Source organism: Amblyomma maculatum, unplaced genomic scaffold (assembly GCF_055883805.1).
Source record: "Amblyomma maculatum isolate TAMU_Amacu unplaced genomic scaffold, ASM5588380v1 scaffold_15, whole genome shotgun sequence".
NCBI lineage: Eukaryota > Metazoa > Arthropoda > Arachnida > Ixodida > Ixodidae > Amblyomma > Amblyomma maculatum.
This window is the reverse complement of record NW_028146740.1, coordinates 4717381-4743811: the sequence shown is the minus strand read 5'-3', so window position 1 is coordinate 4743811 and position 26431 is coordinate 4717381. Positions and strand designations below refer to the sequence as shown.

The 26431-nt window shown below is 46.6% G+C and overlaps 1 long non-coding RNA gene and 1 pseudogene across 1 annotated transcript; one reads left to right on the top strand and one right to left on the bottom strand.

The window, feature by feature from the left end:
* Positions 1–1013: 1013 nt before the first annotated feature.
* On the bottom strand, positions 1014–5331 carry LOC146171957 (uncharacterized). The gene is made up of 3 exons (XR_014702693.1): positions 5246–5331; positions 1635–1763; positions 1014–1527 (listed from the first exon to the last, which is right to left on the bottom strand). It is a non-coding gene; the product is annotated as an uncharacterized LOC146171957 (long non-coding RNA).
* Positions 5332–11523: 6192 nt separating this feature from the next.
* On the top strand, positions 11524–12752 carry LOC146171956 (uncharacterized; annotated as a pseudogene).
* The last annotated feature ends 13679 nt before the right edge of the window (positions 12753–26431 follow it).

The following is a 26431-nucleotide window of genomic DNA, read 5'->3' as shown; positions in this document are numbered from 1 at the left end:
AAGAGAATAAAATTCAGTGTTGCACACGGTGCTGCTCTTCACATTCTGCTGGTATAAAAAGAAGGAAGTTAACTGCTGAGATAGTTGGTTTTCAGAAATAAAAAAGGTATTTAGCATAACACAGACACACACAAGAAAGAAGACACCACGTGTACTTACTACAACTGTTTATTTAGGGGTAAGCAGTCGATGCATAGCTTTCATGCTGATGTGCACATGTACAAGGCAACAGGAAAACAGCCCCAATCTTATCAAAGCAGGTATGAGAAATATCTGTTCAGCCTCAAAGAAAAACTGAAGTGTCGCTGACGCAGCTCGAACCTGTTTAATGTATAGATGGTATCCTTTGCTCCCTGAAAGCTTGCTCAGCTAAGCCATCACATAAGCTACGAAAGCAAACAGGTCGGCTGTCAGAAGAGACATGGCCAGCATTTCGTAAAGTGGACCACAGTCTATAAAATTCTACTGTCATGTAGAAAAATCTTATTTTGCATAGGCAGGATTCTGCGTGAATGGCCAACTTAGGGAACATGCAAAAGACATTAACAATGAAGGTGAGCGACTTGTCTTGCACCGTAGGGTTTGCACCAATTGTGAAAACTAAGTAACGGCTCATGAAACACTAGAAGCCCTTCATATAAAAAAGCAGGTTACAGCTGTGTCAGCAGCAAATTGGTTTTTCTTATAAGACTGAAGAAAAATTTCTCACGCATAGTTTGACAAAATTGGTGCTGTTTCCATGTTGCCTTGTACCCGTGCGCATCACCTGAGTAGGCTATGTGTATCGGCTGCTTTCCGCTGAACAGTTGTAAGTGCTGATGGTGTCCTCTGTCTTGTGTGCGACTGTGTTATGCTAAATAGCCTGTTATTATGCATGGAGAAAAGGCATTGAAAAAAAAAACCAAACAAGGTCTGAATACCACTGCCAACATTCTGGCATGAAAGCATTGTAAAATGAGGGAGCTGGCATGGGTTGTGCATCTGTTATTCTGTACAACCCCTAGAGGGCAGAGAAAATTGAAAAAAAGAAAAAAGAAAACTTCCGGGGCTATCAGATCCACTGCAGTCAGTTACAAATTAAGAATGAAGGGGCGAATATCCCTCAAAGGAGGCTTTTCTGCCAATCAGATCGTTCTCAACACTGGTACCACTCCAGCCCTTGTCCACAGCTAACTAGGCTGGGCAGCTTTTTCTTTATCGGTACTGAACACCAGCTGCACTGCCTCTTTTTTGTCACCTACTACCATGAAAGGGGGAATTCCTTTGTGGCTCAATTGATTGGGAGGCTCCTCTCTGTCAATTGTTGGAGGCCTACCTTTGCAAAATTACAAAGCTTCAAACTTGAGTTGTAAATGAGCACAGAAGGTGCCTTGATCCCAGCTGCTTGCTATTGTGGCACTGTTCATGGTGGCTGTGCAGCGCCTTTAGATGTGGACTTGGTCTTTGTCACAAGGCAAACACCAACCACTCTTTTGTGACGTCGGCAAAACTAAGTTTCATTGATGTTGAAGGCTTTCCATGTCACACCTGCCAGGATTAAAATCAAAAGCACGATTTAGATATATGAGCTCCCAAACAGAAGGAAAAAGTCCCACTGTTGGCAACTCCAAGTTTTTGGCACAGTCAAACCATACCTGTGTATTCAGTCAGTAGCCCGCGACTGCCCAGTGAGATGTCAGTCCTGTGGCCCTCATCGCTAAGTTGTGTTTGCAGCACAGACAGGAAAAGGATAGTTGCTAGGCAGCCGTGGAGGTGGTGGCAACCTGCAAGGTGTTCAATGCTTTAAAGATTTCTTGTGAAGTTTAATAAAGCAAATCACTGACTACAAAACACTGGCACAAATTCCACTAAAGGATAAGAATTTAACCTCAAAATATGTCACAAAGGTTGAGAGTACTGAGTACACAATAGAAATATGTTTAACCAAGACACGCACTAGCAGCACAAAATAGTGCTGAGTGTAATATATGTATATTAATAACTCCTTGATGACCTCAAAGGCTAAACCTTTCCTTGTCTTCACCAACAGACACACCTGAAGAGAACCACCATTTTCCTGATTTATACATTCCTTTTTTTTTATTGAGAGTCACTTTCTATGCTGGGTAAGGTTTCTGCCTCTTAGTTTGCCAAGTGTTTCATTCGACATATGTAGAGAAGAAATAAATCTATGTATCATGTATCTATGTATGGATGCATTACCTATGTGTGTATCTATGCATGTATATATGTAGGTACCTATGTATGTATGCATCACCAGTTTTTCCTAGAACAAATGAAAGCAATATTTTAAACAGTGAGCATGCACCCAGAGCAAAAAAAAAAAAAGAATGCATAGCTCACTTGCTTGAGCTGTTGGGTAGGTGTTTTGTTTACATGAAAATTCGTGCAGACACAAAATAACAAGAGCACCAAACACAGACACAACAGCACAATGTGAAAAAGAGCATTGAATTAAATGAAGGCATTTCACCTTTGATGCTAAAACCTTCACTTTGGGAGGAGTCCATATGCTATCAAAAGGTTTGTGTGGAGTCACAGCTTTGTTGTTGAGGACAGCCAGAAGGCATACACTGAACCCATATTATAACATGGCTACATTCTATATGCCTTAAAAGTAAGTTAAGATTCAGTACTCTCTTTTCTTTTCCCAGTTCTGGATAGGAAGAGTCTATTGGCCTTGAAGCAAGAAAACAAATGAAATTGATATGTTTTTGTGTATTAATAATAGGCTTTTCGTTATACGAGGTCCCTCCGAAAGATTTGCTTTCGACTTCTTTCTGTACCAACTGAAGCTTAATTTCTTAAAACATTTCCGCCAAAAAAAAAAAAAAAAAACCTGAGGACCAAAGCAAATAGAGCACCAGCACATCACACAGCATGCAGTTCAGGAACTTAAAAAGAACTAAATTGAGCTTTCTGACTATATGAAAATGTAAAATCACTTAATCACTGAATATATACGGACTATAGTATTGTTGTGGCAATGTAATGGCTGACTGTAAACATGTTATGAACTATTAAAATTAAATCACTGCAGAATTTTGTGCGCCGTTCCTATCTCGCCATGTGTTTCAACTTGTGCCTGTGAACAGACCGAGAGTATTTTGCTAGCAGTTGGGAGAGTCGCTGTGGCCAGAATGCACCTTACCCTCACCTCTATTGAGATCGTTCTTTTTCTTTTTCGCAACCGCGGCATAACTTAGCGCGCATAGAGCTCTGCAGGCTGCCATAAACAATGCACGGCTTCCACTCGACGGTGCGTATTTTCTGTATCTTGCTGCAGAGTGAAGGCCACACTAAGCATGCAGACTTTCGTGCTCAGTTGTGTTTCCTGGGAAAGTGTTAGAACCAGCAGCAATCAACGAAAGACGTCGGATCGCCAAGCTCATTTTGAAGAATTACATCGCGAGGTTCCGCCGCCAATGGCAGTTCACGAAACGCGGCGAGTGGAATTACAAGCGCAAAACCTTCCTGCATGCACACAACTATAGAAGCGCCATAAAACACCGCCTTTCGTACTGACTAAACGGTCCGCGCGCGCTATCTTGCTCGCCCATACAGCCTGCGCCGGCGGATGCAAACAACGGTCCTTGCAGCATTTTTATCGGAAAAAGAAAACACTCACTCACTTTACTGCTCCATTAAGTGACTCATTTAGAAGAACCAATTTCTTGCCGTTGTCAGATAGGAAGGGGACTTGGCACCCGAGGGTGCCGCGTCCCAGGATCGCACATAATCCATCAGCCCATCATCATTCATCCGACGCCCCCGGCAAGGCCCCCTCCCCCTCCAAGAATGGGGGGGAGAGTTTTTTGTTTTGGGGCGAAGGTCCTACCCGGACAAGGGCCGCAACGCGCCAGGAAGGCGGTTACGGTCACGGGGCATCTGCCCCCTCCTCTGACGAGGAGCTCAGTTCCACGCAGTCGCATTGGCCTGGAAAGGCCCCACCACATAACACACATGGCGCAACAATCACGCCTTCGGTCGCGTACAGCGGCGACGGAGATCGTTCATTGCGCCGCTTCGCCTGAGTGGCAGCTCCCGATGTAGCCGAGCTGCTTGCGGAAGGGGTTCGGTGTCGAATGCGCGGCAGCGGTCTGCCTCGTTTCCTCCGGGTGACGGGAGTAAACTCGTCGTCATCGGACTGGACGAGGCTGCCGCTTGTCTGGCTCTCCAGTTGATCGGCTGCCTGCTGCGTAACGGCCACGTGCTCCAAACTCTCGGCCAATGGTGGCCCTTGCTGGTCGATGGAATCAGCAGGGCCGCTGTGAGCGTGGTCGCTCCGAGGAGCGAGGCGGTTCTGCACGGCCTGCGAGGACAGTTCGGACGCGGTAAGAGAAACGTCACTCACCGCGACTGGGGTGTCAGTTGTCTCCTCGTAGTCCTCGGTGCCTTCCGGCGGTTGTTCAGAGGACAACGCGTCGGTCGGCTCTTTGGCAGCAGGCTGGGTAGGTTGTGGCACAGCTGCGGCTGCAGCGGCCACTACCATGGCGTGTTTGGCCACGGACGCGAACGTCCTAGCACCACACTTGATCAGCGCGTGATCCGCGCCGCACTGGGGGCAGGGGAGGGTGCACGAAGCGTGGCCGAAGGCCCCGCAGCGCGCGCACAAGGGGACATCACACGCAGCGCGCACGTGGCCACTAGCGCCGCAGCGCCGGCAAACACGTGCGACCCCCTCGTACTCGCACTGCAGGGTGAATTCGGCCACCTGCAGGAAGTTCGGCAGCGGTCGTCGCAAGTCCATCCTCACGCGGCGGTTGCCGCTCGGTATTCCCTCGAACTCCGGCACGAACTCGGTGGTGATGGACTCCACCGGTCCGTACCGCTCCAAGGCCTCTCGCAGCTCTCTCACGTCGAGGTCGTTGGGAAAGCCAAACACGCGCACGGTTGTGCTCAGCTTACCGCGGTACGCGAAGCGTACAGCGGTTCCCTTCACAGTGATGACTGGGTCCGCAAGAAAGGCTTGGACCACCTTCTTGTTCTTGAGACAAATCTCGAATCGTCCAGCCTGAAAGTCCTGGACGCCTCCAATTTCAGCTCTCGTAAATCGCTTTACCAACTCTTTGCAGATGTCGGTGCTGTTTACCCCCTTCGGCACGCGGCCGAAGAAGGTAAACGGACGCAACCTAGGCTGCGGCGGCGCCATCGCAACGACTTAGCTAGACAGCTAGCGCAATGCCTAACCCCTCCTAAGCCTTCACGGCTTTTCCGGACGGCTGAGGCGGCATTTCTTACTCACCCAGCGAAGCTTGCCTTGCAGCCAGAATACGGTGTCTAGATGGGTAGGTGTGCCGACCGGCGGGGGTAACGCGTGCCTTTTCTTCATGACGCCGCAGTGGCGCCACCAGCGAAAGCCCGGTTCATGACCGTTTCCTCCGGCTGTCGCCACGTATGACAGAAAGCGACTCGCTTCACTTTTTTCCAAGTGAAAATGAGTTTATTGCAAACAAGCTGTCTTACAGGAATAGGGAAGGGATGTAAACATATTACAAAGGCAGGGGAGCCGAGTTTAAGGCTGTTTTTTTACGTACAGCGTGTTTGCTGCGTTCCCGATTTTTCAGGCAAGCAACTCCAAACACTGTTATGTCACTTCCTCGTTCTTAATTTTTTTTTTCATTAAATGTTCCACGCTATCACAAGGCAACGCGAATATATATTAACACAGTGCTCAGCTGTGATTTATGCGTGTGCATGGGCGTAAGCAGACCTTGCGAATAAATAAAATAAAACGAGCGCATAAGCTTGTATTGCAAAACGGTATCTTCTAGCTGAACTTTTGAAAGTGCAATAAATGGCATGCACACATTAGTGTTTTTGAGTCAGTGAAGTAACACACCCCAAAATCATGCCTATGCGTTCAAAGCACGCGTCTCAATTTCAGGTGTTTTCTTTTTTTTTTTTTTTGCGCGTTTTCACGGGCCAGGTTCTTGCTCTTGACCAAGAAGTGGAGGCGCATGATAGAGTAAAACTTGACGACGCTGTTAGTGATCTCAATCTTATGGTCCTCACAACCGATCATAGGCGAAGGTTTGAGCTGCAGAAAAGAGGCGAAGTCTGCGAGACTTTCTAACTTGTCCTGCTTTCCCAGAAATTCCAAAAATACGTCACATGGAACGATTCCAGCTAGCAGCGTCTGTTGTTATGAAATCCACAAAAAGTGAGGCGTTTTGCCATTATCACACCCTCCACCGTAATTTTTGCTAGCACATCAGCTTTCACGTTCTCCTTCGAGGCGAAAACGCCAAGCACCTGGTGCCACTTTCCCGTGAATGGTTGGAAGAGAACAACTAGGGCGTGATCCGCCAATTCTGAGCTAGATGAAAATTTTTCGAGGTCCACCAAACCGTTCACTTTCCCGTAGTGACTGACCGTCAGGTTCTCGGAAAGTTTAATTTCATCCATCATAATGCTGCCATGACGTTGCTGCTCCGTCATGCATCTGCATTTTTCCTTCAAGGCAGCAAACACCCGTTTGTTGAAGCCGAATCCGCTTCGAAATCCGCGCAGGTACAGTTGGAGACACGTTCTGCCGGGCAGCAGCATGATATCTTCTCCTTGCGCAGGTGCTCATAAAGCCGTTTGCTCCTCATCCGCATTATCAAGCATTCGAGCAGCCACTCGCGCTGGTACTTAAAACCCTTCTTGCTTTTCCGCTTTGAAGCATTTAAACAGGCCATGACTTGTGACTGTTGTCTTACTGGCAAATTTTCTATTATTGACATGAGCGCGCAGCTTTCTAGTTTTGAGTTCTTCCTCCTCATCTCTTCCAGTTTTGTCTCAAGAGTAAACATATTTCGCTTCAGTCTCTTGAACTTTGCGGTTACAAGCTTTCTCTTCTTCTCGCGCTCCCTCGACCTCCGGTCCTTTGTTCTTTTGTACGACAGCTGATTTAGGAGCAACTTTTTTGCGTATCGGCAATGTAAACAGGAGTCTCCTTGACTTGCGGCGATGCCGACGCATTTGGAGCTGAATGAATTGTGTTGCCGTGGATTCTTATATTCTTGGATTTCGCGAGGACGGTGTCAAGTTGGTCATTGCATTTTACGCCCTGACATGGAATCATGGCATCCACGTCAGCCAAAGGTCCCCAACCTGTTCACGAGTTTCCAAATCCAGCTTCTGTCGGTGCCTTGCACGGACGGTGGCTCGCAGTTTTGACGCACAGTGCTCCAGGAGTATTACTTTCACCAGAACGATGCTCTGTCCGCTTTTTCTGCAAGTCGAGAACGCAGAGGCGCCAGAATCTTCAATAGAGTGATGTGTCCAGTCGCTGTGGGATACCGTGCAGGTGGTGAAGTCAATGTCAACCGCACGAGGTACGTGACACTTCGGTTACAGACGTAGAGATACCTTCACTGGAGCTTGAAGGTACTGGATCGTCCGGCACTGTCTCAAGGTCGTGGCTGTCACTTCTGGCAGCCTTGGTTGGGCGGCAGCCTGTGGAATTCTTCGTCTTTCGTTTCGCGGTCACCTTTCTTGACAGGTAAGCAGGAGCATCGGGCAGGGCAGAAGGCACGGCATCATTCGTCAATCGTGGGTGAGAACGTGGGAGGCTAACAACGTTTCCTTCTATCATATATTTGTAATCCCGTTCGATACACTCTTTGTCAAAATGCCGCTCACACACAACGGAGTGTGGCTGCAACCTCTTGTCGGCACGATGAAGAGCAAGCTCCCACCTTTTGAACAGTTCGGGATCCCGCGGCGCCGAAAACAGCGAGACTTTCAGTCCTTTTCTCGATGACTTGTAGCCGGATTTGCAGAAGGGTGCGAAACAAGTTGTGTCCTTTTTGGTCTTCATTCCGATCACTTCTCACAAAAAGCGCAGCGCCTGCTCCGCTACGGCGCTTGCATGTGGACGATGACAGATAGCAAACAGACGAGAAAACAGGTAGCTAGTGTCGTCTGTTTATTGTTTCAATGCCAGACCGCAAAAGTCTCAGTTTCAGCTACTATTTTGACTGATAACGCAAGTAATAAGCAATGTTTTTAAACAAAAATGAGGTTAACAAAACGCGCGATGCGATTGCAACAAGTAGCAGACGATCCGCCGGTGAGCACCGGGCGGAGAACAGCAGCGCCAGTTTCGTCGTCATGAAGCGGAGGCACGCGGAACTACGCTTTGTGCCCTGCCGGTCGGCACACCTACCCATCTAGCCACCGTAGCCAGAAGTAGCAGCCGCTGTGCCGGTATAGTGTTCTAGAATTGGGAAGTGTGCCGTCTTCGGCGCGCGGCAATGGGAGCGACGTGGTCGCCGGAGCGATGAAAAGCGTAGGTGGCGCTGTCAGCCGTAGGAGCGCATCACAAGCGCGCGCGCCGCAGAGGAAACGCTTGGGGCGTCTGCTCCTGCGGCTCGTTTCCTGCGTGAATTTTGTTGCATCGCGTTGCTTCTCTGGCTGTTGTACTATGGCGCGTTGTTGAGAGACGAGCGATGATTGGTCAAGCAGAAAAACACATGTTTGCAGAGAGCACAGTAACAGTTCCGTCCGTCTCGTATGACTTTCGCCCCCCCCCCCCCCCCCCCCCTTCTTTTACTGAATGCTCTTTTCCTTCCTTTCGTTCTTTCTTCTTGCTCATTGCGCGCTCTTTCTGCTGCCTTCCCTATTCGAACCCTTCCCTTCTCGAAATACACTCAAAGCATGGTTGACTCAAAGCATGGTTTCCTAAGAAACAGCACCGCGGAAGGCTTTTGGGTAACTTTGCAGTACACAGTCGACCTCGCGATGACTACTTATCTGCAAAATGCGGTTTTAAATGCATTATCACATCGAGACTAAGCCAATACAAACTAGAAAACCTCTTCGGAATCGTGAGGCAATTTAATGGCTGCAACGATCATCCCACGCCGGCTCAATTTTTAGTGACAGTTAATTCCCTGGCATTTTACAACTTAGCGAAGCCCCCTAAGACAGGAAATTGTAATGCTGAAATTGTAAATGCCTTACTTGGAATTAGCCGTACAAGCGAGAAACCTACCCAGCTTCTTTCAAATCCTATTGATGAGCTTGACCGTTTGGTTGACGAGGGAAGGCTCGAGGACGTCGAAGCTACTTTGAATTCCCTTCTTTCAGATGACCACAGATACGTCACTAGTCACAGTTCTAGCCGTCTCATAGCTTATATTGCAGGATATGTCGCTAGAAAGTTCATGAAGAAGTCAAAATGCAGTACTTGCTCCGCTTATCTCATTTCAAGCAAATCGTGCGCGGCACAAAAAGAAGAAAATCAATTTATCTCAAACTTCGACCACGGAGGTCTTCTTTATCCGCCCTCGGAGCTTGCTAAGCTCGTGCACACGCTGGAAGTCTTTCACGGTTTTTTTTTTTTTAGTTCAAGAAAGATTAACGCAAATAGCATGCGTGAATTTGCTTTGTTTTTGCAAAGCGCAGAGGTTTCCAAGTTTGGTTGCCCTACTCATGACAAAGAAATGACACAACATAGTGAAGTTCTACGTCCTCATGCGATTGCATTTTTATGCCAAGTCGCTAAACCAAGAGCAGACCTCTAAAGCAGTGCAGGTAAAGCAGCTAAAGCTGAGGAGGTGCAAGTAATCGTGTTTGAGGGCTTTAATCATTTTGCCTTTCTCTGGTGTGTTTTCAAATTTAGCAGCTTAATTTATTCACGGCCTAGTACAGTTCATTAATATTCTCATATATTTCTGTACAGTTTTATACGTTTGTACCATATTCTTGCACTAAGTCGCGATTTTTTGTTTTTCACGTCGTCGATTATGTGGTTTCGTTCATTGCTATGTGCTCTCATTCATTCATTTCGTTTTGAGTAGGACTGCCAGTTCATATGTATTCGCCCACATTTAAATAAAGTCATCAGTAAGCGCTGGCATAATTTCTGTCTTCAAGCAATCTTCGCATACCTCTATTTACATGTGGCGCAAAAAGTACGCCTAAAACACCATTCACTGCGTTTTCAGTACGTGCGAGCGTCGATGGAAGACTTCAGTCTAGCCCGCATAAACCGGTGCATCCAATATTAAAAATTTACATGATCATAGAAATACGTTAGACATTCGTCATTGAACCTCCCGCTAGTGTTCGAGAAATAAAGCACCCAATACGTTCAGGAAATATATCTTGCCGTTGCTTGTCAGTTCGTCGGCAATCTGTATCTTACATTGCCTGTATTTGTACTGCCGTTCCCTAACGACGGCCGCTTATTTTATAGGGAACTAGTTGTTTTGTTCATGAACATAACCGTTTTAATACATTTAGACAAGCGTGTGGGAGCTAAAGCGACACAGTTTATTGCTACGCGCCTTCGGAGTCCGATTGAATCGGTGACGAAGGCGGTTCACCCAGCTGTCTTCTCCGCGCTCACTGCGCTCCTCCTGCACACAGCGCCCTCTCTCCTGTCATCGCTGAAACGACCAGCTCGCCGGCGGCAGACGGCACACTTCTCAATTCTAGAACACTATAGTGCCGGATACATTTTCAACGCAGTCACAAATTAACCAACGGCCCAACGTTCACACACGACTAGACACGACGAAATGGCCAGCGGCCGAGCAGCGCATTGATACAATAACTTTAAAAACAATAGAAATCTGAAATATATTCCATAAAACAAGCTATACAAGTAAAATGTAACTGTTGCTTATGACGTATTTGTTTCAAAACGGTAAATACAACCTGCGTCTTGCGTAATTATTTTGGCACACTATTTTCTATCTCGCTGTAAAGAGGAGGGGTGCAAAAAGGCCACGGCGCGCGAAGTTTGGGAATGGCGGATCGTGCATAGCTGGCGTTCCGTATTAACATCGGCGCAGCAAATCGTTCCTCTGTGCGAACTACTGGCTTTTATCACACACGGATACATCGCTAGCTTACTTTGTCGTAGTGAACACTCGGAGTTTGGAGTCTTCCGGCGGACTGGACTGCGCCCAGCGAGGTCGAACACAGTACGCGTGTGGCTATGGGCTGCACCAATAAACGATGCAGAAATGAAGGTGTCAGCGGCTTTTGTACATTATGTTCAGATACCCATCGCCTAAACAGCATTTCTTGGTGCCATGCTGGAAACAGCCCAGATTGCATGCTTAATTCAAAAGCGCAGGCACTTTGGATACAGCATTTTGCAAGCTGAAAAATTGCTAGAACAAACCTTCGACAATTTATACTTAGAGTATGCAGAACAGTGTCGTCCAGTTAAATTATGTACACATTGCACTATAGGCGCATATGTGACCCCGAAACGTACGTCTTGTGAGGAAGTATTGTAGACTTCTGATGCAGAACTCTAGAAGATATCTGGCTTAAGCCGGCTAATAACTGTCTTGCGTAGCTGAAGACATAAAAATTCTTCACAAGACAGATTCCAGACATCTTGCCGATGATGTCTTCTAGACTAGCACCTAGCGACGTCTTGTAGATGTCTTTGATAGCTCAAGATATATGTGACCAATATAGACATATCAAGACAGCTACAAGATATTCTGTGCTCAGTGGAAGAGGCGGCGAAATAACGGCGAGCCACTTGAAGAGCCTGAGGCAGCAAGGCAGCCTTGTAAAGCCAGTTCGATTCCTAACGAGAAAACACGTGTTCCCCACAAATATTGAAAAAATGAACGTGAAAAGAGCAGTTCAAGTTTTGTCTCCTGCCGTGACAGCTGCACTGAAGCTCCTGCAAGAGCAAGCGGGCCACACATGCGACGCAAGTTTCGCCGGTGTCGGACCGACGGTTGAGTTCATGGACACCATGCACCGCTGGTTCACGCTCATGGACGTGAGCAATTGTACCCAGCACATACACCAGAATAATGCCGACCGCAAGCAGTTCGAATCTGCAAGCGATGAACGGCTAATCTGGCTTGAAACAAGCTTCTTCGACTACCTGGCCGATCTCAAAAGCCAGTGCCTGGCGAAGAACTTTATAACCAAGGAGACTTACGAAGGCCTGGTGATGACAACTCGCTCAAATGTTGAGTGCATTCGATATCTTCTTGAAGATATGTGCTTTCACTTTGTTTTAACGAGGAAAATGTCGTCTGACCCAATCGAGTCGTTTTTTGGCTGGCTGAGGAAGTCAACCGGTTCAAATGATCAAACGGATGCTCGAGCTGTTCTCTCAGGTATTGAGAAGACTCTGAAGACTGGCATCGCGTCGGCGTCAAGTACGAGCAACGTAATGGCAGCAGAAGGCAGCGATTGCTTGTCAACGCTGCCGCAGCAGAAAAACCGAAGGGAAGGAACCAGTGAGGAATTCCCCGCAGATGCATGTAGAGAACTCACAGAGCGACTCAAGCAAGAACAGCCGCTGCTTCCTACTCCAGATGTCGCAGCGTTGGCCATGGTCGGCGGCTACTTGGCAAGAGCTGTACAAGAAAAGATCGATTGTGAGGAGTGCGTCAGTCTGCTAACAAAGCCAAACGCTTCGGCGCCCTCGGATTCGCTGATAAAGCACCAAGACCACGGTGGACTCATCTACCCATCTGGAGAACTTTTAGCGGCTCTCTACGCATTGGAGAAATTTATCCGCGTTCTTCTCGCAAGAAGAAGGCACATGAATCACCCTTTGAAGGAGGCTGTGAATAATGCCGCTGTAATACTTCGCGAGCACAAAATCTTGATGTGCTCGACGCCAGAGCACCAAGAGAACCTGCTGCAGCTGTTGTTGACAAAGTTTTTTCGGCCAATATTCACAAATTTTGCAATGAAGGCGACAGACAAACACGACATTGCTAAAGTATTTGAAATAAAAACCGCTGTCACGAAAGAGCCTCAAACTATGAGCGATGATCTCAGGCGCTTTCTGTTGAAGGGCAGGCTTTCCACACCAAGTTTTGTGTTGCTTACTTCCGATGCACATTGTGTACAAACATCAATTCAACGTGCGATTTTATTTTAGAGTTCTATGTCAAATACGAACGCCAAACGTGTCTCCAGGAGCGCGCGCAAGCAGCGTCGTCTGCACTGGGACAGGGTATGGGCTGGCAGCGCAATCTGGTGGCGAGCGCATGAACTAGGCGGTACGGACGGCGCGCTTTGTTCCTCCCCTCAGTGAGCGGGCATGAAAAAATAGAGGAGGCTATGCTCCAACCCGCAGGACAGGAAGCCGCTACTGTGGCGCGCGGGTTCGGTCCAAGGCCGAGTTGCATTCGATGCAGGCTTAATTCGGCTTTATTCTGCCTGCTCGTGTACGGAGGTAAAACAAAACCACCGGGAAGTGGTTTGAACCGCAGGCGAAAAGTTGAGCGTTCTGCTCACCTTGCGGTTTCGTGCTCACGGCCCGCAGCGCGGTAAGGGCGTACGATGACCGAGCGTTTTAGGTGGTGGTCGGCAGAAAGTGAACTACGCGCGTTCACCTGCCAAAAGACCCGAGATAATCGTGAGAGGCGCGCTTGTCTGGTCTGTGGAGGGGAGCTAGCTATGGCGGGGGAAAAGCTCTGCGGGAGAGGCAGTGGGGGGTGGCCTCGCCATTCTTTCTAACGGCGTACAATACGCGCGGCCGTTATGTGTATCCATGCACCAACTAGCTCAGATTCAGATCATCCTGCAGCATCTTTCTAGTTCCCTTAGCCTGTCTACATGTTTTTTTTCTTCTCTTCGATCCCCACCTTCTATGTTTTTTGATCGTCACTACACAGTGCAAGGCAAGGTTGTCACGCGCAGCCTGTATCAAGAAGAAGATTCCACCGGATGAAGTGGTGAAGTTTTTTTGCCTCTAATTCGGTCCATCACCAGGGCACACTTTGCGGATTGCAAAGATACTGCACTCTGAACTTAGGAGGCAAGTACGACTTTTCACGGACTTCCTTTGAGTAAGGTGCACTAATGTTTTTCATAATTAAGATGCTGGCGCTGACAAGGTATTCGACTGAGCTATGGATTTCTCCCTGCCCTACTAGTATGCCTCGCTAAGCGCGAATCAAGGCGTGTGGCAAGAACACCTCTGGTTACTTTCGGTGATGTCGACCTGCCAAAAACGGGAAGTTTTGGAGCGTGGTCCGCAGATTGCAGGGGAGCTGCGTCTCGACACGGCAGACAAGGTGGCTCTGGTTAGACAACTAACCAGCAAGGTGCGGGCGGATGCTTCAAGCCGTGTGATTGAGGATGGTATGGATTGTAGCTCGACAGCAGAGCACCATATGTAGGCTTCACATCTACTGTGAATGAGTTGAAGCAGACGAGTAAAGGTTCCTTTCAGACAAGGAAGGAGGTTTTGTTGTCCTTGATGCTGGAACGTATGAAAGGAAGGCAACCAATGTCATCCGCAAGAACGATCGTCACTGTTGACTTGAGAATGGCTAGGCCGGCAAAGATGAAAGATAGTAACTGCTTGGAACAGAACAACGTGAGCGAACTGGCCGCTCAAGTGAGGGGAACAAAACTGAACGCGCTGTCTTTTTCACAGCCAAAACGCACAAGACGCCTGCCTCTTTCCGTGCCATTGTGTCAGAAAGGATTGGCAAGTGCATGTTTCTACCTTCCTGGCCAGATACCTATCGCAAGTGCATTCGCGCGACCCGTTCAAGATTTGTAACTTCGTCCCTGTTACATAATTTCTTCAGGAGCATGGCGACCAGATTGTGTCAGCTTTTTCTCACGGCCGATCTCGAGGGAGAGCGCGCGCTCTTTCTTACGGCCTTCTCAATCGTCGCGGGAACAATGGGAACGTTTCTCCTTGAGTGACGCTCTCCGCCGCCGCAAGAGGCGCGGGTGGCTTTTGCCTGGTTTCGCGCTGTCGCTCGCGGATCGAAAGTATTCAAGAAACGTCTAAAGCGTTAAAGAAGGGCACTCACTGAAGACACATTTCAAGCCCTATATAGCGACCCATTGAGACTCTCTTCGGGAAAGTAAAGGCCGACCCACATGGAGCGATTTTCCCGCGGCAAACCTTGCGAACTGTCGCCGGGCTATAGTGCTCTAGAATCTTCTAGAGCACTATAGCCCGGCGGCCGTTCGCGGCCGCCGGCGACCGTTTGCCGGTATCAAGCCGGGCCGCGTATTTGGGTTTGCTCGGTACGGTGGTATAGTGCTCTAGAATATTGGGCAGTGTGACGACCGGCGCCGAAGAGCGGGCCGCTTTTGCGATGACAAGAACCGACTCCCGCGAGAGGGCGCGACGTGCAACAGGGGTGCCACGTTCGCAGCTCGGCGCGTAGCGGCCGCGGGATAGCGGGGGTACAGAGGAGAGTTGCGGTTCTCTTTGGAGCGATTTTCAGACGGTACGCAATTAGTGTGATAATTAATAAAGAGGCTACTTATTCCAGGTGCTTAAACTGATCCCTGCCATTCTTTTACGTCTATCGGGAGACATCGTGCACGCTTGGGTAGTCCTTCGGAGAAGCGCGCGATGTTTGAATCGCTATCTGAAACTCTCAACATTTCTTCCTGCAGACAGTTACAAATCGTCCAGATGAGCAATTTGTACTTAATGTTTGCAATGAAGCGTGGTGTTTTGCATTCGTTCTTCCCGTAAGGGAATAAAGGCTGCTGCCCAGGAGTGCTATTAACACGCGGAGAAAAACAGTGTACATGCGAATCAAAGCTTGTGCTTCGTAAGGCTTCTTTAGGAACACCTATTTTTTACAAACCTTATTTACGAACACCTGCTTACATTTTGCAGCTAGCGCTTATTAATACATAACAACGTTTATCTTAAATCGTCAGTAATCTGTAATATATCTCTTTAATCGGTGTTCTTTATGTGCCCTAATCACCGCTTATAGAAATTAAAAATACAGTGTGCGAGCAAAACGCATTTATTCACTACCGTACTAATTTAAAGCACTGTGGCATTTACCGGCAAAAAATAATAAATAAACAAGGTATACGCGACTCAAGCATTTATTCTTTCTTCGTGATTAACAATTACGTATATCGCGGACATTTGTTTGCGTGCCACTAACCAAAGGGTGAACCCGCTGCTTAGATGAAAAAAAAAGACAAAAAGTCAAGTACAGCTAGGGCATTACTTCAAATAAAATATGAAAAATTAAACCCGTCACATACGTAATACGTTCATAGTGGGCACTTGAGTGCGGACGCTTTACTGGCATCAAATGGTACAGAGCAAACAAACAAAAATAAAAGCACTGATAACTGCGCGTCGAATTTGCAGGTATGATGCAGTTCTTGGCGCGCACCGAAAGAAAGCGGAAAAATGCGAAAAAGATGATGAGCACCTAATACGCAAGCAATTAATATAATGCCGAAATCAAATGCGGACATAATGCGTGTTTATTCTTTAAGTGTGTGGTATGAAATATGAGTAATCGACTGGATATACTTTCAACTACTGCTTACTGGACTATATATAATCGGGCTACTTGCCGCGGGTGCTCTTTGCAGTACTAACCAGACTATAATTGTTAACAAGGTTGATATTACACGTGAAATACTTACAAGGGAATTTAATTATTTTCCCTTTGGGAACTCTTGTCGTGATTCGCTTACTTCGCAAATAGCGAAGCCGCAAAAACACATTAAATTTCATTGCTTTAAGTGGGAGCTTTTCTGGTGCTCCAAGTAGGTAAACTTTTTGAACCTTCACATTTTACAGGAAGTTTGCAAAATCTGAAGTGCAAAGCAGTCGAAAAGGACCGTGCATCGAGCCAAATTTTTGAGTAAATTGCGACCTAGCCTCAAACCTATAGCGCTATTTTAGTTCGTGGTGAGAAACTGTGCCGACCTCCTCTCTTTCGCAGAAGGATGATCTAGCGGAAGCAAATAAGCGTATACCCTATAGCCTCTGCGTCCTCTATTTTCCGTCGTTATTTCTTTTTCAAATGTATTCATTTTTTTTTTCTGTATGTATACATAAAACAGGACTAGAGCGATCTTCTAGAGGCATTGACTTGCATATTACCGGTGGCTTGCGCACCCTAGAATGGAAACATTTTCTGGAACAATTAGGTAATTGTTAAACTATAACGCATTGAGATTAAATGTTTTAAGTATAGCGCACATCTCTGGGTATTTATAAAGCTACCCTTTACAACAATGTTTCAGCTTATGGAGAGAAAAGAAAATGGTGTGTTCTTAGATTAGTGTACAGTTTCACAAATTGTTGTCTCTTAAATTTCGACGCTTATATCTTTATACGCGTTCGATTGCAGCCTGTTTGTGAACTGCTTTCCTCTTCCCGGGCCTTCACTTGGTTCTTATGCTCGGTTGTTTCCTCTTTTTTTATTGTTTTTAATATATCTCCATTTTTCTTCCTTTTTAGCTGCCTGCTTTCTTTGTCGTGCGTTTGCCGTGCCGCACGAAAATTCTGAACCTTTATTCACATTCGCGGTCGCTCTTTTCACGGCGCTGCGTGCCTTCAACCAACCCCTTTCTCCCTCCCTGGTAGGCGACACGTTTCTTTCTATTTTCCTGTAAAACCTTTACCTCCAACTTCTTCCACCTTTCCTGATCCACTGTGTTCCGTTATTCAGTAGCCAGTTGGCGTGGTGTCGTTCGTTTTTCATGTCCTTACTTTACTATATCTCTATCTCCATGTGGAGTAGTCCACATTTAATTCATATCCAACTGAATGCCGACTTCTCTTGTGGCTTCAGTGACGTACTGTAGTCGGCATAGATGGCGTGAAAAACAACGGAATATACCATTTTGGACTGTTTTGATAATGGGGTTACTGTGACCAGTTTTAGTCAGCGCTCGAACGCATATGTTTCACTTCTTCATACATCCTGCCTCCACACAGCCCTATTTTCAAAACATCTACATTTCTGGACGTGAATTAGGTGCTTTAGGAATGCTAAAACAAGCTGTACGGCGAGTGAAGCGTGCTGTGCGAGTCGTACGCCGGCCCTCTCCAAGCTCTTTTCTTCGGAGCCAACTCCTGTCATGTTACTTCCCCGAGATATTGCCGACGGCCAAAATGGAAAATAAATTAGGTGATTGCTAACAGTACTGAGCACCGTTAACCGGCATATTTGTAAAATCTTGTCGCGAACAGCTCAAGACGACGCACAAGCAAACAAGAACGTACAGTCCGCGCGGTATCCGCCCCGCCGCACAGCGCGCATACGCGGGCGCCCGGACGGCTGACACACCGGTTGCTGGTGGCGCCCTCTGCGCTGCGGCGCCTCCGTCATCGCAAAAGCGGCCCCCCGCTCCCATGCATTTCGCGGCGCGGTCGACACACTGCCCAATCTTCTAGAGCACTATAACGGTGGCTCCGCAAGGGACAAAACGACAGAAGAGACGAAGAAAGCGGGCTGTTCCGGGCGCGACATTCCTGGTCTCTTCGATTTGCCTGCACCAGCTGCAATAGTTCAAGTAGTGCAGCACCGTCGTCCTCGTTTTGCCAGTGCCGCGCGCACCGTCTGCACTTCTCTCCTCGTTTTGTCAAGGTGCAGGCCTAGTTCTGCACGAGTTCTCGCTTACTCTGCACTCACTCCAGAAGAGGTGCAGAAAAAAGTGCAGCATGGCGTACGCTCCGCTTGGCCAAGAGCAGACGACGCTGCACATCGTTCTGCATAGCTTTTGTAAAGTCCGTCTCCTCCAGAACCCGGACGGTTCGCTGCTAACGGATCCAAAAATGGTTGTGTATACAAGGTAGTTGGGCTGCATGCTGGTGATTGGCATTTTGTTGATGGAGGAGCGGTATTATATGTAGTTGTGGCCACATATGTAGTGGTACGTGGCCGCGATACGGCACCTTCGCGCGCGTTGTCCTATGTAGTATTTTTTTTTTTTATCGCGTTGTGACCTCGGAAGACGGGTGGATGTGAACAGAAATCAGTTGCGATCGATCGAGTTTTTGTCGTGCCAAGTGTGTGTGCCACAACATCTTGCGCAGAGACTATGCGACATCAAACTTGTCGCCCACGAAGCACATAGAATGTCTGAGAGCGCAATGAGGTACAAACATATACGTGCGTCAGCTAGTGCTTTTGGACAGAAGTAAGTTCGTGGAAACCAATCAATTGTTAGGCAGTCTCAATTATTTAAACTAGTACTCGTGGCAACTGCTTACAACGTTAATTCTCTCGTACCCAGGCATATATGGATGGCACCTTCGCAGGCCGTCCGATATAACGATCGTGTGCAGTCGCACGTATTTGGTCAATTGGTGTCACTGTTAGTCGTCGTCACTTTCCGATCGAGAGCTGTAGGCCTACGGCAGCTGGCTTCGAAACTGGACGTGATCATGTTACAGCACGCGACGCATGATGCGCGCACGCGTCTGCTATACTCAGTTTCATACATCAAGTGCAACACTGCTATAGTGCTCTAGAATATTGGGCAGTGTGACGACCGGCGCCGGAGAGCGGGCCGCTTTTGCGATGACAAGAACCGACTCCCGCGAGAGGGCGCGACGTGCAACAGGGGTGCCACGTTCGCCGCTCGGCGCGTAGAGGCCGCGGGATAGCGGGGGTACAGAGGAGGGGGGCGGTTCTCTTTGAAGCGATTTGCAGACGTTACGCAATTAGTGTGATAATTAATAAAGAGGCGACTTATTCCAGGTGCTTAAACTGATCCCTGCCGTTCTTTTATGTCTATCTGGAGACATTGTGCACGCTTGGGTAGTCCTTCAGAGCAGCGCGCTATATTTGAATCGCTATCTGAAACTCAACATTTCTTCCTGCGGACAGTTACAAATCGTCCAGATGAGCATTTTGTACTTAATTTTTGCAACGAAGCGTGGTGTTTTGCATTGGTTTTTCCTGTAAGGGAATAAAGGCTACTGCTCAGGAGCGCTATTAACACGCGGAGAAAAACAGTGTACATGCGAATCAAAGCTTGTGCTTCGTAAGGCCTCCTTAGGAACACTTATTTTTTACAAACCTTATTTACGAACACCTGCTTACATTTTTCAGCTTGCGCTTATTAATACATAACAACGTTTATCTTAAATCGTCAGTAATCTGTAATATATTTCTTTAATCGGTGTTCTTTATGTGCCCTAATCACCGCTTATATAAATTACAAATACAGTGTGCGAGCAAAACACATTTATTCACTACCGTACTAATTTAAAGCACTGTGGTATTTACCGGCAAAAAAAAAAAATAAACAAAGTATACGCGACTCAAGCATTTATTCTTCGTTCGTGATTAACATATACGTATATCACGGACATTTGTTTGCGTGCCACTAGCCAAAGGATGAACCAGCTGTTTAGATGAAAAAAAAAAAAACAAAAAGTCAAGTACAGCTACGGCATTACTTCAAATAAAATGTCAAAAATGAAACCTGTCACATACGTAATACGTTCATAGTGGGCACTTGAGTGCGGACGCTTTACTGGCATCAAATGGTATAGAGCAAACAAACAAAAATAAAAGCACTGATAATTACGCGTCGAATTGGCAGGTATGATGCAGTTCTTGGTGCGCATCGAGAGAAAGCGGAAAAATGCGAAAAAGATGACGAACACCTAACACGCAAGCAATTAAAATAATGCCGAAATCAAATGCGGACATAATACATGTTTAATCTTTGAATGTGTGGTATGAAATATGAGTAATCGACTGGATATACTTGCAACTACTGCTTACCGGACTATATATAATCGGGTTACTTGCCGCGGGTGCTCTTTGCAGTACTAACCAGACTATAATTGTTAACAAGGTTGATATTACACGTGAAATACTTACAAGGGAATTTAATTATTTTCCCTTTGGGAACTCTTGTCGTGATTCGCTTACTTCGCAAAGAGCGAAGCCGCAAAAACACTATAAATTTCATTGCTTTAAGTGGGAGCTTTTCTGGTGCTCCAAGTAGGTAAACTTTTTGAACCTTCACATTTTACAGGAAGTTTGCAAAATCTGAAGTGCAAAGCAGTCGAAAAGGACCGTGCATCGAGCCAAATTTTTGAGTAAATTGCGACCTAGCCTCAAACCTATAGCGCTATTTTTGTTCGTGGTGAGAAACTGTGCCGACCTCCTCTCTTTCGCAGAAGGATGATCTAGCGGAAGCAAATAAGCGTATACCCTATAGCCTCTGCGTCCTCTATTTTCCGTCGTTATTTCTTTTTCAAATGTATTCATTCTTTTATTTTGTATGTACATAAAACAGGACTATAGCGATCTTCTGGAGGCAATGACTTGCATATTACCGGTGGCTTGCGTACCCTAGAATGGAAACATTTTCTTGAACAATTAGGTCATCTCTACCTCCATGCGGGGTAGTCCACATTTAATTCATTCCAACTGAATGCCGACTTCTCTTGTGGATTCAGTGACGTACTGTAGTCGGCATAGTTGGCGTGGGAAACAACGGAATATATCATTTTGGACTGTTTTGATAATGGGGTTACTGTGACCAGGTATATAGTCAGCGCTCGAACGCACGTGTTGTATGTTTCACTTCTTCATACATCCTGCCTGCAAACTGCCCTCTTTTCAAAACGACTACATTTCTGGACGTGAATTAGGTGCTTTAGGAATGCTAAAGCAAGCTGTACGGCGAGTGAAGCGTGCTGTGCGAGTCGTACGCCGGCCCTCTCCAAGCTGTTTTCTTCGGAGCCAACTCCTGTCATGTTACTTCCCCGAGGTGTTGCCGACTGCCAAAATGGAAAATAAATTAGGTGATTGCTAACAGTACTGAGCACCGTTAACCGGCATATTTGTAAAATCTTGTCGCGAACAGCTCGAGACGACGCACAAGCAAACAAGAACGTACAGTCAGCGCGGTATCCGCCCCGCCGCACAGCGCGCATACGCGGGCGCCCGGACGGCTGACACACCAGTTGCTGGTGGCGCCCTCTGCGCTGCGGCGCCTCCGTCATCGCAAAAGCGGCCCCTCGCTCCCTTGCGGCGCGGTCGACACACTGCCCAATCTTCTAGAGCACTATAACACTGCCAAAGTTACAGCTCTTGTTTGCGCCCTCTGCATCCGCGATGAAAAATAGTGCCTGCTCTTGACGAGAGGAAATAATAGTTATTTTATCTGCAAGCTTATTACATCTTACATTTGCCATCAACTTCATAAAGAGCACCTTTTTTAGGGAGAAAGGAACGGATTCAGTGAATTTGTATGCTTTTTATGTCGTTTTCGTTCGTGTCGCGTTTTCGCTGCCCCACAACCTTGCCAGCTATGCCACTAGATGGCGCTGGCTGTGACCTCCGCGCTGCGCATCTCTTTTTGGGAAAATTGTTCTTCGGTGCGCATTTTTTCTAAAATATCTGCACTGCGAAGATGTCTAGGCATGCGAAGCACGTTATTGCAAACGTGTATACTCGGAATAGAGCCCGTTTCTGCAGGAACCACTCGGCTACAAAACGAGCGCGTAGTGATACGCCTCCTTTTTTTTTTCTTGCGGACTATACTTGCGTAGCTTTCGCTGCGTTGCACCTGATGTATGAAACGGAGTTTAGGTTGCAGAGTCCTACACTTGCGTACTCGTTTTGGCAGCTGCTGCCGCACGCCAGTGTCGGAACTGGCACTTGCACGCTCACGTGACCGCCTGGCACCGCTGCAGCACTTTTCAGAACTAGTGCAGCCAGTGCAAATCGAAGAGACCCAGCCCAGATGAGAGCATACGCTGACGTGTCGTCGCCGTCACGCGACGTCAGTTCCTTCGTTTTCGGTTGCTGTGGCAACAGCTACGCGTTCCAAAATGCATATGGCGTCACGCATGTTCGTCGTCTGCCTCGGACTGGAGGAATGGGGTTCATTTGGCGTCGGCCTGCTAGCAACGATGAACGACACACACACGACGCAAACAGCGTGCATGCAGCTGTTGATGGGTCTCACAAAGTGAGTATGTTATTAAAGCGTGTGCTTTTCGGCTCGAACCGAGTTTTTGTGTAAGCGAGATTTGAGAAATGCCAGTCAAGCTCTTACGCTGACAACATAAATACACGCGGGAATAACCAACTAGTGTGCGTTAGGACCTTACTAAATCAACAACTCTGGTGGCAAACATTGTCCCGTTTCTGGGCAATTGCCGCCGTCAAGGGGTCATCGCTCGATCGAGCGATTCACTAGACAGTCTTAAAGTGTTGTATTATAGCTAAACCGTTTTTCGCGGCGTTGTAATCAAGGCTGCTGGTATATAATGCGGGATGAACATACAATTTCGAGAAATGCACGAAACTTTGAGGCGCAGTTGTTTCAGCCTTTCGTGATGCGACTATGTGTGCAACGGAATACTGCTGCGACACTGGAGCCTCATTTAATTCATATATGTGCGATCCAAATTGTGGATCAGCTGCAGTGCATTGTTGCGGAGTGTTCTATGGAGAACGCGGAGCCGTTTACTGCAAGTAATGTCATTTAAAAACAGCGACTGGAAATGACACTGTGCCCTGTATTAATTGTACCGCTGCTTGGTAGTAGCACTGAAGTAACTATGTATAACGCAAAAACATTACTACTATAGCAATTAATTTATTTCACACCATATATATGATAGGAACTCCTGAGTAAAAATATTGTATAGAAATCAAAATGGTGCGTTCTAGATAATGACTGCATGTGTTGTGTGCATGTTAATTGGGCTAAATGATCGCTGTTCACTGGGGGACTCATGCTGGTTAGAAGTTTCCGAAACGGTTTCTTGTACGGAAGCCCTCCAATGAATGCATTAATTCATCCTAAATTACAGTGTGCCTTGCTCAGAACAGCTGTTACAGTCCATGGGATGGTAATGGTGTCGGTGACAATTTGATCAGCCTGCTCAAGAAAATGGTGTGACACCAATGACAACAGTGACTCATTCTATTTTAGTGCTTTCAGGCATTGTACATCCCCCATTGTTCTGAACCCCAAGGCATGCTGGTAAGCTTGTTGCATAGGGCGCTCAGCAACTATAGGGCAGGGGATCTGGGTTTGATCTTGGCCGAATGCAGCGCGAACCTGTATGTATGATATCAGTGCACATGAAAGAACCTCAGTTGGTTGAAATTATTCGAAGCCCTTCACTGCGGCGAGTCCCTCATAGCTTGAGTCGCTATAGGGCAATAATTAAACCCCATAACAAGGCCAACTCGTTGCCAGCTTTATGGGTATCTCACCGGATAGGTCTACTGTGGACACCTTCAGTAGGGACATTCTGCATCGAGAGTACTACACCCAAATAGCAGATCCTAACTTAAAAACTTTTGAAGAAAATACTCTTGAGAGACCCCTATCAGAAACCAAGTCAGTAAAGCTTATGTACTGTGGAAATCCTACTATACATCGTCATTTTGCTAGCATTTTGGCACTCATGGGACAAGAATGCGCAGCTGTAGTTACAAGTTGTCGAATATTATATAATGTTGGTATTGTTGCCGTAAAATTTGATCAGGCAGGAAGGCAAGTGCAGCTATACATTGTGCCTCATCACATTTGTATACCAGGTGCTTTTTTGTTATATGGTGTACAGCTCCAGCAGTGCAGGCCAGAGCAAGTGGAAGCACACTGATCGAGTGTTTTATTCAGTCTGGTTTCACCAAAGGGGGCATTTTCGAAAAGGGTGCAAGTTAGAGAATTTGTGGGCCCTGCTATGCCACACTATCAATGTGTGTGGCTGCTCAAATTAGTGATGAAGCATACTGAACCAAGAGTGCAGGACAAATCACAAAGGTAGGAAGACTGCTATCAACCAAGTGCATATGTTTCTTGAGCATGATTAAATGCATGTGAAACGAGCAAAAACACAAATAAAACAAAATAAAGACCAAGAGCAAAACAGAAACCTGTCTTTTATGTATCAAGCTGGGCAATGTTCTGGTGAAAGAAAGGAATTGAAGGTTTGGTAATGCAAGATGCCCTTTGCATTGTCCTCAACGGTGACCTGTTTGAACAGTGTGATGTACGCTGAGGTACTACTTCAATCCATGGACATAGAAAATTTCCTAGGTATGCATTATTACATATGAAGGCTGAGGTGGTATCATGCATTAACAAATCTTTGGTTTCTTTGTCGTGCCATGAGATTGATTATCTTTATTCATGATTGGCAAGTGTCTGGTGTCTTACTCTCGGTAGTCATCAGTTTTTTTTTCTGAATTTCCTCTTTGATATGCATTTAATGTGCTCACACGGTAAATGGCTTTGGTTCGTATCATTTGGCACCAGGTGCATTGCCTCAGATGCTAAGCGAGTGACTTCGTTTAGCCTTTGCCTAACGTTGACCGGCTGACAAGCAGGAATGTGTGCAGAACCGTTAACATGTCAGGATTGGCTGCGTGTTATTCTCTCGACTCGTTTTATTTCCTTCTGTGTTGTGTGCCCATTGCAATGGTAGCCTTTAGCATGACCAGGACTTGCGATGCAACATTGCTGATGTTCACAGTGCTTAGCCAGAATTTAAAGCACACAGGAAAGTGAAGGAAGAAAGCTGTCCATCGGCAGTTGAGTGGATGCATCTCATGTCCTTATCGACAATCTGATACTCTTCATCAAGGGCTTGCAAAAAAGTTTCATCGAAGTCTTGAGAGCTGCAATATTATTGTAAAGTGGTGTGAAATTATTAAAGGCTTAAATGTAAAAAAAAAGGCTCACTGGCCCGTATGATGGGATACCCTGGCATATCCAGTTTTGCACATCTTTTGTTGGTGTGCAGTACTAGATTTCATTTCATTAAAGGCCCTAAAAGAGATAGTAAAATTAAAAAATACATATCCACAGTTACAGGAAAGCTTTTACGTCTGCAACGAAGTGATGTGAGCAAGTGATTATAGCAGCATTGTCTGGAATGCCGTTCCAGTCTGCATACAGATATTGCACAATGTTGGTGAGGAGCATATCTGGAACCTTACTTTCCTTAGTTTGCTTGGCTTTTGCTATTTGCTTATAATATAAACTAGATGGAGATAGCACTCAAATATATCTAGACTTCCAGATTTGTTATAAGGTGGAAATCTCTGTGTGTTGCCTTTCTTCTCTCTTTCATCCTAGCCTTTTGCACTACCTCTACCACGATTCCAGACTTGGTTCAAGGACTGGCACTGGAACTTTGTCTGGGTCACTGCAGCTGACGCCTACATGGCCAACCCTCGTGCTGAGTTAGTGGTGAAGAAGAAGATGGAACATTAAAGGGCTAGTCCTGACTTGTTCCTGTCGGCTGAAGAAATCTAGTCATAGGGCACTTGTTCTCCAGTGCCAGCTCATGGCAGGTGCTAACACTGAGCTGTTAAGGAGCTGCCAAAGGCTCTTGATACTTGCAGAACACGCCTCGGTAGCCTGCCCAGTAGCTGCATGCTTAGAGGTCAGCTGGTATCAGATAGCTTACAGTACTGGTGGATTTGGGCATATGGTATGCTGTAACTTCATTCTGAGGCATGCTTTATTTAGAGATTTCAGGCACGCAAAGAAGCAGGTGCTCGAGACCTTACTTTATGGGATAATTCTCTATGGTGTACATATGTCTCGATCAGCAGTTGATTTTGAAAATACTGCTACCAGTTATGTGTCACAAATTCGACCAGTTGTACGCTTGTGAAACATTAGGCTTATATATTTCAATGTTCTGAATGTTGCCTCAGAATAATTAATTGATGATGAATCCTGTATGGTACGTACC